Raw genomic sequence first — 9,694 nt, 5'->3', positions numbered from 1 at the left:
GACGGAAGAATCTCAACACTGTGGAATAAGTGATTTACCTCCTCTCCATTCTGGTGACCCTCACATCTGACCAGTGGGTGAGAGCATTCAGGCTGCTCTTCAAACTCAGCTTCGTCTTCATCCCCTTCCCAACAGCGGCTTCTGAGAGCCTTATTTCTGCTCAGCAAATCTCCAATGGGCGTCATCATCAGACCATGGGGTGCAGTTGTGTGTGATGTAAATATTCTTTGCTATTCCAGAGATGGACCAAATGTGGTGGGTGGATGTGAATTGAAGCCCACCAATCCAGGGACACAAGAAATATTCACTGATTGATTGATTGATTGATTGAATTTGTTTCTGCCTCAGAAGCTCATTCCTCAGGGTGCTGAGAAATTCCGTCTCAGTAATTACTGGTTCCCCACACAAATACCCCAGGGGTTGCCAGGCACTCCCTGGGCTGCTGCCTGGCCTTGCTGTCCCTTCAGATGTGGAAGCTCCACTGCGTTTGAAGCATGATACCTCTGGGAATGCTGTGATCTCCTAAACCAAAACCTCATCCCCTCTGAAATGTTACCACTCCCTTTGACTCCTGCCAGAGACCCCAGCTTCTGCTCCCACGCACCCTCCAACCCAACAAACAATCCCAGGGGCAGGAATATGCAACGGGTTTAGCCACCTGACTGGAGATGAAAACAGGGACAAATACAAGAGCACTGCCACCCACAAATTCACATCTTAATACAGTATTCACTTGCAAACCTATCCTTCTAGTTCAATATCCTTCTCTTCTGGAATGCAAATTCCCAGGCACAGTTTAATCCCCAGCACCTAGAAGAGTAAGTAGTCTCTCAACATATAGTTTTGAATGACTGGGAAGAAAAAAAAAAATGAAGGAATGAGAACAAAAGTCTTTCTACAAAACAAAACTCCATGAAACAGGAGAAACTTTGAAAACTAACATCTAACTGCAGTGAGATCCCAGCTTCATCACAGGCCAGTCCCAGGTACTCAAGCTCCCTGTGCCTTGTTTCTTCCTCTCCTGTAAAATGAGAGATCAAATCAGTGGCCACCTCACAAGTGGTGCTCAGCTAAAATAAGTTAATGGACTTTAAATTCTTAGAAGAGGACCTGTAACATGACAAGCACTCTATAAACATTAGCTGTTTTCAGCAGCAGAGGCAAGAGCAGCAGACAAGAGGAAGCTACACTTGTTGGAGCAGTTCAGATGAGAGGCAACAGGGTGAAAGAAACCTGAGCCCCAGCTCAGCTACTTGGCAGCCATGTGGCCTTGGACAAGTTGCTCAGCTTCTCTACAACGAAGCTGACTCCTCTGTTTTGAATGAATATGAATGAAAAAATACCATTTTCATAGGGTTCATATGAAACTTCAATGAATTACTACTGGCTGGGCATGGTGGCTCATGCCTGTGTGAAAGGAAAATCTTGGAAATCTTGGGGCTCCAAAATTACTAAGCTAAAGGGAAAAGTCAAGCTGGGAACTGCTTAGGGCCAACCTGTCTCCCATTCTATTAAAACTCAACCTTCTGCTCACTGAGATAAATGCATATCTGATTGCCTCCTTTGGAGAGGCTAATCGGAAACTCAGAAGAATGCAACCATTTGTCTCTTATCTACCTATGACCTGGAAGCCCCCTCCCAGCTTGAGTCTTCCTACCTTTGCTTCAAGTTGTCCCCCTTTCCAGACCAAACCAATGTTCATCTTATATATGTTAATTGATGTCTCATGTCTCCTTAAAATGTATAAACCGAACTGTGCTCTGACCACTTTGGGCACGTGTCGTCAGAACCTCCTAAAGCTGTGTCACAGGCGCGTGTCCTCAACCTTGGCAAAATAAACTTTCTAAATTAACTCAGACCTGGCTCATATTTTGGGGGTTCACACCTGTAATCCCAGCACTTTGGGAGGCCAAGGCAGGAGGATCACTTGAGGCCAGGAGTTCAAGATCAGCCTGGGCAAAATAGTTAGACCCCCATCTCTACAAAAACAAAAATTGAAAATTAGCCAGGTGAAGTGGCACACACCTGTATTCCCAGCTACTTGGGAGGCTGAGGTGGGAGGATGTTTTTGAGCCCAGAAGATCGAGGCTGTAGTGAGCTATAATCATGTCACTGCTCTCCAGCCTGGGCAACAGAGTGAGACTCTGTCTCTGAAAAGTAAAAACAAAATGAATTATTCAAACACTCACCAGTGCTTAGAACTAGCAAGTGCAAATACATAGTTGATGTTGAGCAAGTCACTACTGTAAAGTCAGCCAAGAGAAAGGACCAGTAGACCCAAAGTCAGGCAAGTGAGTTTACTGACCTGCCGGGCTGCTCCTTGACAGGCAGAGGAGGCAGCCGTGAGCTCATACGCTGGGGTGGTTTATGGGGGTTGACTGTGGGGGCTGGTATGGCATACATTCTGCGTAAACACACATCCTAGAGTTGTTTTGCTAAATTCTAACAGCGCTGCATTATTTCTAGCTCAGGTTACATAACATCTAAAGGAAATGGGGAGGGGGAATCCTTGCAGGAACAGGGGGCTGATTTTCAACTAACAACGATTATATAAAAAAGAGCGGCTACCATGATATCAGTGAAATCAAGCAGCTACTATCTACAGGGGAAAATGTGAGCTCAGTAAAGATTGTACCAAATCATAAAATATCATGGCCGTATTTGAAAATGTTTTGGAATGCTCAACATCACTAATCATCAGAGAAATACAAATCACAACCACAATGAGATGTCATCTTACCCAGTCAGAATGCTACTATTAAAAAGACAAAAATAACAGGTGTTGGTGAGGATCCGAAGAAAAGGGAACTCTTATACAGTGTTGCTGGGAATGTAGACTAGTACAGCCACTATGGAAAACTGCACAGAGATTTATCAAAAAGCCTAAAATAGGAGAGATGGAGCAAGGTGGCCAAATAGAAGCCTCCAGCCATCATCCCCTCTGCAGGAACACCAAATTGAACAACTATCCACAAAAGAAAGCACTTCACAAGAACCAAAAATCAGTGGTTGGACATATAACAACATTCTCTATAAAAAAGAGTATATTGAGAAGTAAAACTTAGTGATGATTTTATTTAAAATGTCAGTCCCTAATCATTCTTACAGTATTTTGCTATGTTGAGAATGTAAAAGAAAAAAAGTAAATTGCAAAAAAATTATATCTATAAGCAATTTTAAAATCTTTAGTTATTAAAGAGTTAATTCAAAAAAATGGTTTTTAGTTGTTTTTTTTAAAACTAAAACTAGAATTGCCACTTGATCCAGTAATTCCTCTATTGAGTATCTACTCAAAGGAAAAAAATATCAAAATACCAAAGGGGCACCTGCACCCACAGGTTTATGCAGCACTATCCACAATAGCTAAGGTATGGAATCAACCTAAGCACCTATCAATAGATGAATGGATAAAGTAAAGAAACTGTAGTATATATATACACAGTAGAATGTCATTCAGCCATAAAAAGCAAATACAATTATGTCATTGGTAGCAACATGGATGGAACTGGAGGTCATTATCTTAAGTGAAATAAGCCAGGCACAGAAAGACAGATACCGCATGTTCTCACTCAAATGTGGGAACTAAAACATTTGATCACTTGGAGGTAAAGAGTGAAAAACTAGACAACAGAGACTGGGAAGGGTGAGTGGGGGCAAGGAGAAGAAGGGAAGTGGGGTAAAGGGCACAAACGTAGAATAAGATGGAATAAATTCAGTGTTTGATCGCAGAGTAAGGTGGTTATGCTTAACAGAAATGTATTGTTCTTGGGTGATGGGCACCCTGAATATCCTGGCTTGATCACAATGCATTATACACATGTATCAAAAAGTCACATGTACCCCATAAGCTTGGACTAACTTTTTAAAATGCATTGGTGACAGTGTGTGGCAGACCAAGTGCTGCAGAAAAAGGAATTGTGAATTAGATTATTTCAAGAAACTTCTCCAATCAAAAAAAAGGTTGAAGATTAAAATAATGGGTAAAAAATAATAGTAGCTAACATTACTAAACATTTATTATGTGCTACATAGATAGAAAACATGTGGAGAGATCTAGTATCTGTAACAATAGAGATTCCAGAAGGCAGTCGAGAGCATATGGAAGAGAAGTGAAAAATCCTCCAAGCTTACTAAAGGCTTGAGTATTTGTATCCAAAGCTCATCTGGACTTCTGGGGTTCTGCTCTGACATGTGAAGAGCTCAGCAACCACCCCTTCATCCTCACAACAAAAAAGAGCTGAACAAACTAAAATCAACAATTCTTTTTTTAATCCACCAGAGAATTGAGATCGCAGGGCAAACAAATACCCCCAAGACTGGAGAAACAGACAAATACAGAAGCAGGAGCCGAAGCCACTGGAGCCAGGATCTAGGAGGAAAAAAACTGTAATGGACAAACTGCTGGAAGCTGAGTGGGGCCTAGACTGTGTGTTAAAAATTCCTGGGGCCCAGTCCTAGAGGGGCCCCCATGTTTTCATGAGTTTCACCTGCAAAAGCCCTACCAGGGTCTCGTGGTGAAAATTTGGGGGAAATCCCCTGATGCTTCCAGCAGAAGGGGAAAGTAACCATCTGAGCATTCTGTTCTCCACTTGCCCTCAAGGGAAACTATACTGGTTACAATGCAGGGGAAAGGAAATACAGTCCCCACTCTGTGTCCATAGGTTTTGCATCCCTAAATTCAACTAACGTTAGACCAAAAAAAAATTTTTTTAATTGTATCACTACTGAACACGTACAGACTTTCTTTACTTGTCATTATTCCCTAAACAATATAGTAAAACAACTACATAGCATTTACATTGTATTTGGTATTATAAGTAATCTAGAGATAATTTAAAGTATATGGGAAGATGTGCATAGGTTATATGCAAATACTATGCCATTTTATATCAAGGACTTGAGTATCCATGCACTTTGGTATTTGTGAGAAGTCCTGGAATCAAGCACCTACTGATACTGACAGAGACAACTGTACCCAACTCCAGCCCCCTTTAACTAACTTCCTGTCTCACCTAAGGAGTAAAACAAAAGCTGGGAAGCACTTGTGAGGGTCACAGGCCATGGCCACAGGCTCCTTGAAAGATTGAGACCAAATCACAGGATTATAGAACACTTCTACCCTCACACCTCAACACCACATCAATAAGGCTCCTGTGTGACAACAGAGATTACAGCTGAAACAACTGCAAGCCTGAGGCTCTGTTTAAGAAAGAATGTCTAGGGAAAACCAAAAACAACAGGGAAAACAAAAATGAGGACACTGAAGAAAACTGAAATCTCAGACATCTACAGCTATGGTAAGTGATAAACACAGCCAAGTTCTTAGCCAGATAAACATAAACCCTTATCCTAAAGATCTGTTTACCTCAGGTCCTTTTAGCCAATATATCAAATCTGCCTTTCAACAGTAAATTACAAGGCACATTAAAAGGCAAGAAAAACACTCTGAAAAGATAAGCAAACAACAGAACAAGACTTACATATGGAAAAGATTTTGATACTATTTGACTGGGAATTTTAAATAACTATACTTAATGTGCTAAGGGTTCCAATGTAAAAGTGGACAGCATGCAAGAACAGATGAGTAATGAAAGCAGACAGCTCGAAACTCTAAGAAAGAAATGAAAGAAAATACTAGAAATCAAAAGCCCTATAATATAAATGAAGAATGCCTTTGATGGGCTCACTGGTAAACTAGATACAGATGAGAAAATATTCAGTGAGCTTGAAGATATGTCAAGAGAAACTTCCCAAACTGAAATGCTAAGAATGAAAAATTGGAACAGAATAGCCAACAACTGTGGGACAATAACATAACATGTAATATATTCACAAAGAGAACACCAGAAGCTGAAGAAAGAAAGGAGAAGAATAAATATTTGAAGTAATAATGGATTAGAATTTTCCAGGATTAATGACAGATACAAAACCACAGATCCAGGAAGCTTGGAGAACACGAATCAGGACAAATACAGAAAAGTCTACACTTTAACAAATCATATTCAAACTTGCAGAAAACCAAAGACAGAAAATCTTGAAAGAAAGCAGAGAAAAACCTGCCTTACCTATAGAAAAATAAGGATAAGAATTCCATTAGACTTCACAAACAATGCAAGTAAGAAGAGAAGGGAAATATTTACGGTGTTGAAAGAAAATAATCACCAACCTAGAATTCTGTATTTGGCAAAATTATCCTTCAAAAGTAAAGGAGATGATCATAGACATAAATATAAAACATAAAACTACAAAATTTCCAGAATATAACATAGGATAAAAGCTAGGTAATCTAGGGTTTGACATAGATTTGATATAACACCACAAGCACGAGCCATGAAAGAACTGGTAAGTTTGACTTCATTAAATTAAAAACTTTTGCTCTGTGAAAAAGCTTTTGCTCTACAAACTGGAAGAAAATATTTGCAAAACACATCTGATAAAGGAACTACATTAAAATATACCCCAAAAAAGCATTAAAATTCAATGAGAAAATCCAATTCAAAAATGGATAGAGGTCCTGAACAGATGTCTCACCAAAGATACAAGATGGCATATAAGCATGTGAAAAGATGCTCAACATCATAAATCATTAAGAAATTGCACATTAAAAATAGTAATATACCACTACACACCTATTAGAATGGCTAAAATCCAAAAATCTGACAATACCAAATGCTAGCGAGGATGTGGAGAAACAGGAACTCTCATTCAGTGCTGGTGGGAATGCAAAATGGTACAGCAACTTTGGAAGACAGTTTGGCAGCTTCTTACAAAGCAAAACATAGTCTTTTATGATCCATGAATTGTGCTTCTAGGTTCTCACCCAAATAAGTTGAAAATTTATGTCCATACAAACCTGCACATTAATGTTTATTCATAAATGCCAAAAACTGGAAGCAACAAGTGTGTCTTTCAAAAGGTAGATGGATAACCAAACTGATATATCCAGTATTCTCATACAATGGAATATTACTCAGCACTAAAAAGAAATGAGCTATGAAACCACAAAAAGGCACAAAGGAAACTTACATGCCAAGAAGGCGGTCTGAAAAGGCTACATATTGTATGATTCTAACTGTATGACATTCTGGAAAAGACAAAACTATACAGACAATAAAACGATCAGTGGTTGTCCAGGTTGGGGAGAAGGGTGAGTAGGTGGAGCACAAGGGATTTTTAGGACAGTGAAACTATTCTATATGAGACTGTGATGGTGAATACATGACATTATGCATTTGGCAAAATCCACAGATGTACAACACAGAAGATGAGCCTTAACATAAATTATGTACTTTAGTTAATAATAATGTGTGAATACTGGGTCATCAATTGTAATCAGTGAGCTACACTAATACAAGATGTTAACAAGAGGAGAAACTGTGAGGGGGTGGGGTAAGGGGGGTATAAGGGAACTCTATGCTTTCTCCTCTATTTTCTTTAAACCTAAAACTGCTTTTTAAAAAATCTATTTTTTAAAAAAAGTTCATACATTACCAGGTAATTTGAGTAAAGACAGATCTTTGCTGGAGAAAAATTTCAACTCTAATGGTTAAAAGTTTTGTAACACATTACTTACAAGGAAAAAAAGGCAACAGATATCTCTTCCACAGCACTGTGGTCTGTTTCCAAGTGCCTTCCCTTGTGCAGTCGCCTCACTTCCATCTACATTGTATTTCCTTTCTGAAAACCCCAATAGTGATAAAAGACACTGCTATGGAAAGGGAATAACATAAAGACCCTAAAATACGAAACAAGAAATAAGAAAGTGAATCTTCCTTTAGGAACCAAATACTCTTTCATTAAAGGGAATGGTGCAGCCAACGCTGGGCCCACGTGGCCTTTGTGGAGTCACCACCGTGTTGTAAATTCCCACCTTCCTGCTGATGAGAGAAGCTAGAGGATGCAGTATATTCGATATAACCCAGGGAGCAGAACAAAGAAGTTGCTAATAAACCAAACTGAGTATAATTTATTTCCTGTTGCTACGATAATAAACTACCACAAACTTAGTGGCTTAAAACAACACAAATTTATCTTACAGTTCTGGAAGTCTGAAGTCCAAAATTAGTCTCACAGAACTGACGTCAAGGTGCTGACAGACCTGTGTAGGCCTTCCTTCTGTAGGATCTAGGGGTGAATCTTCCTTCCCTTTCCCAGGTTCTAGAAGCTGCCCACTTTCTGTGGCTCATGGCCCCATCTTCTTAGCCAGCAGCATTAGGTCAAGTCATTTTCATTCTGCCATCTGTCCTTTTCTCCTTTTTCCATCTCCTCCTTCCACTTTTAGGAAACGGAAATCACACGGATTCAGCCTGATAATCCAAAATCATCTCCCTATTTTCAAATCAGATGATTAGCAATCTTAATTCCCCTTTGCCAAATAGCCTAACGTATTCACAGGTGCTGGGGAACAGGACATGGACATAGACAGGCCATTATTCTGCCTGACGTTGTCAAAAGGAATTAAATGTGGTTATGCTCTGTTCCCTTTCTAGGTATAGCTATTCTCTGTGATTCAATGTTACAAGTTTCTTGCTGAAAAACTACTTAAATATCAGCCTAAAATGCAAATCTTTATAAAAAATTATGATATATACTTTGGATAATTTTGAAAGAACATGAAAGCATAGTGGGATTAGAAATTGGCAGTGATTCAGTACATGTTACTGTTCTTAATAATGTCAAGCGTAGCTGAACTTAGAAATAATTCTCTAGCTAAAAACAGTCTTTGGTCTCTATGAAAGAATAAAACTCCAGTTTTAGATGCAACTATCACAATTCATTGTGTGCCTTCCACAGAGGGTCACAACACACCTGCTTCTGGGAGCTGTTAAGTCTAAATACAATGTGAACCCTGTGCGCCCTGGTAGTGGAGACTGTCTTAAGGAAGAAAACTGGGTCAAGGGACGGGGCAGGAAGGACACTTACTATCATACACCATTTTCTACCTTTTGAAATTTATACCGTGTATTGCCTATTCAAAAAACATACTACTTTTAAAAAGAACACATTATGCAGCCCAGTCCATTGTGGGAGGCTGATGAAGGCTGAAGGGGCCATTCTTGTGCACCCCTCTTCTTCCAGGGTTCAGTGGAAAAAGAAGACACTGGCCCCTCAGGGAGTTCCTCATCCAGAATCACTGGCACCTGCTGGCAACAGAGAAGCCCATAGGCTGGAGGCAGAGTAAGATTGGTGTAAGAGAGAGGGCAAGACCAAACCTCCTGAATGTTCAAAAGCATCCCAAGAAGGGAACAAGAGAAGAGGACCAGCTATAACCAAGTTATAATAGACCATGTTTACATATTTTATAAATCGAGTAAAAAAATGCAAACATTAACAATTATAATCGAGATGTACAATGTAAAAATAATAGTGCATTAGCAATTATGAGCCTAAACCCTGTTTATATGTTTTCCCTTCCCCATCCCCCTCCTTTTTTTTTTTTTTTTTCAGACAGAGTTTCACTCTTGTTGCCTAGGCTGGAGTGCAATGGTGCGATCTCTGCTCACTGCAGTCTCCGCTTCCCAGGTTCAAGCGATTCTCCTGCCTCAGCCTCCTGAGTAGCTGGGATTACAGGCGCCCACCACCACACCTGGCTCATTTTTTGTATTTTTAGTAGAGACAGGGTTTCACCATGTTGGCTAGGCTGGTCTCGAACTCCTGGCCTCAGGTGATCCTCCCACCTCGGCCTCCCAAAGTG

Source organism: Pan troglodytes, chromosome 2 (assembly GCF_028858775.2).
Source record: "Pan troglodytes isolate AG18354 chromosome 2, NHGRI_mPanTro3-v2.0_pri, whole genome shotgun sequence".
Classification (NCBI taxonomy): Eukaryota; Metazoa; Chordata; class Mammalia; order Primates; family Hominidae; genus Pan; species Pan troglodytes.
The sequence above is the reverse complement of the archived record's forward strand: the minus strand, read 5'-3'. Positions refer to the sequence as shown.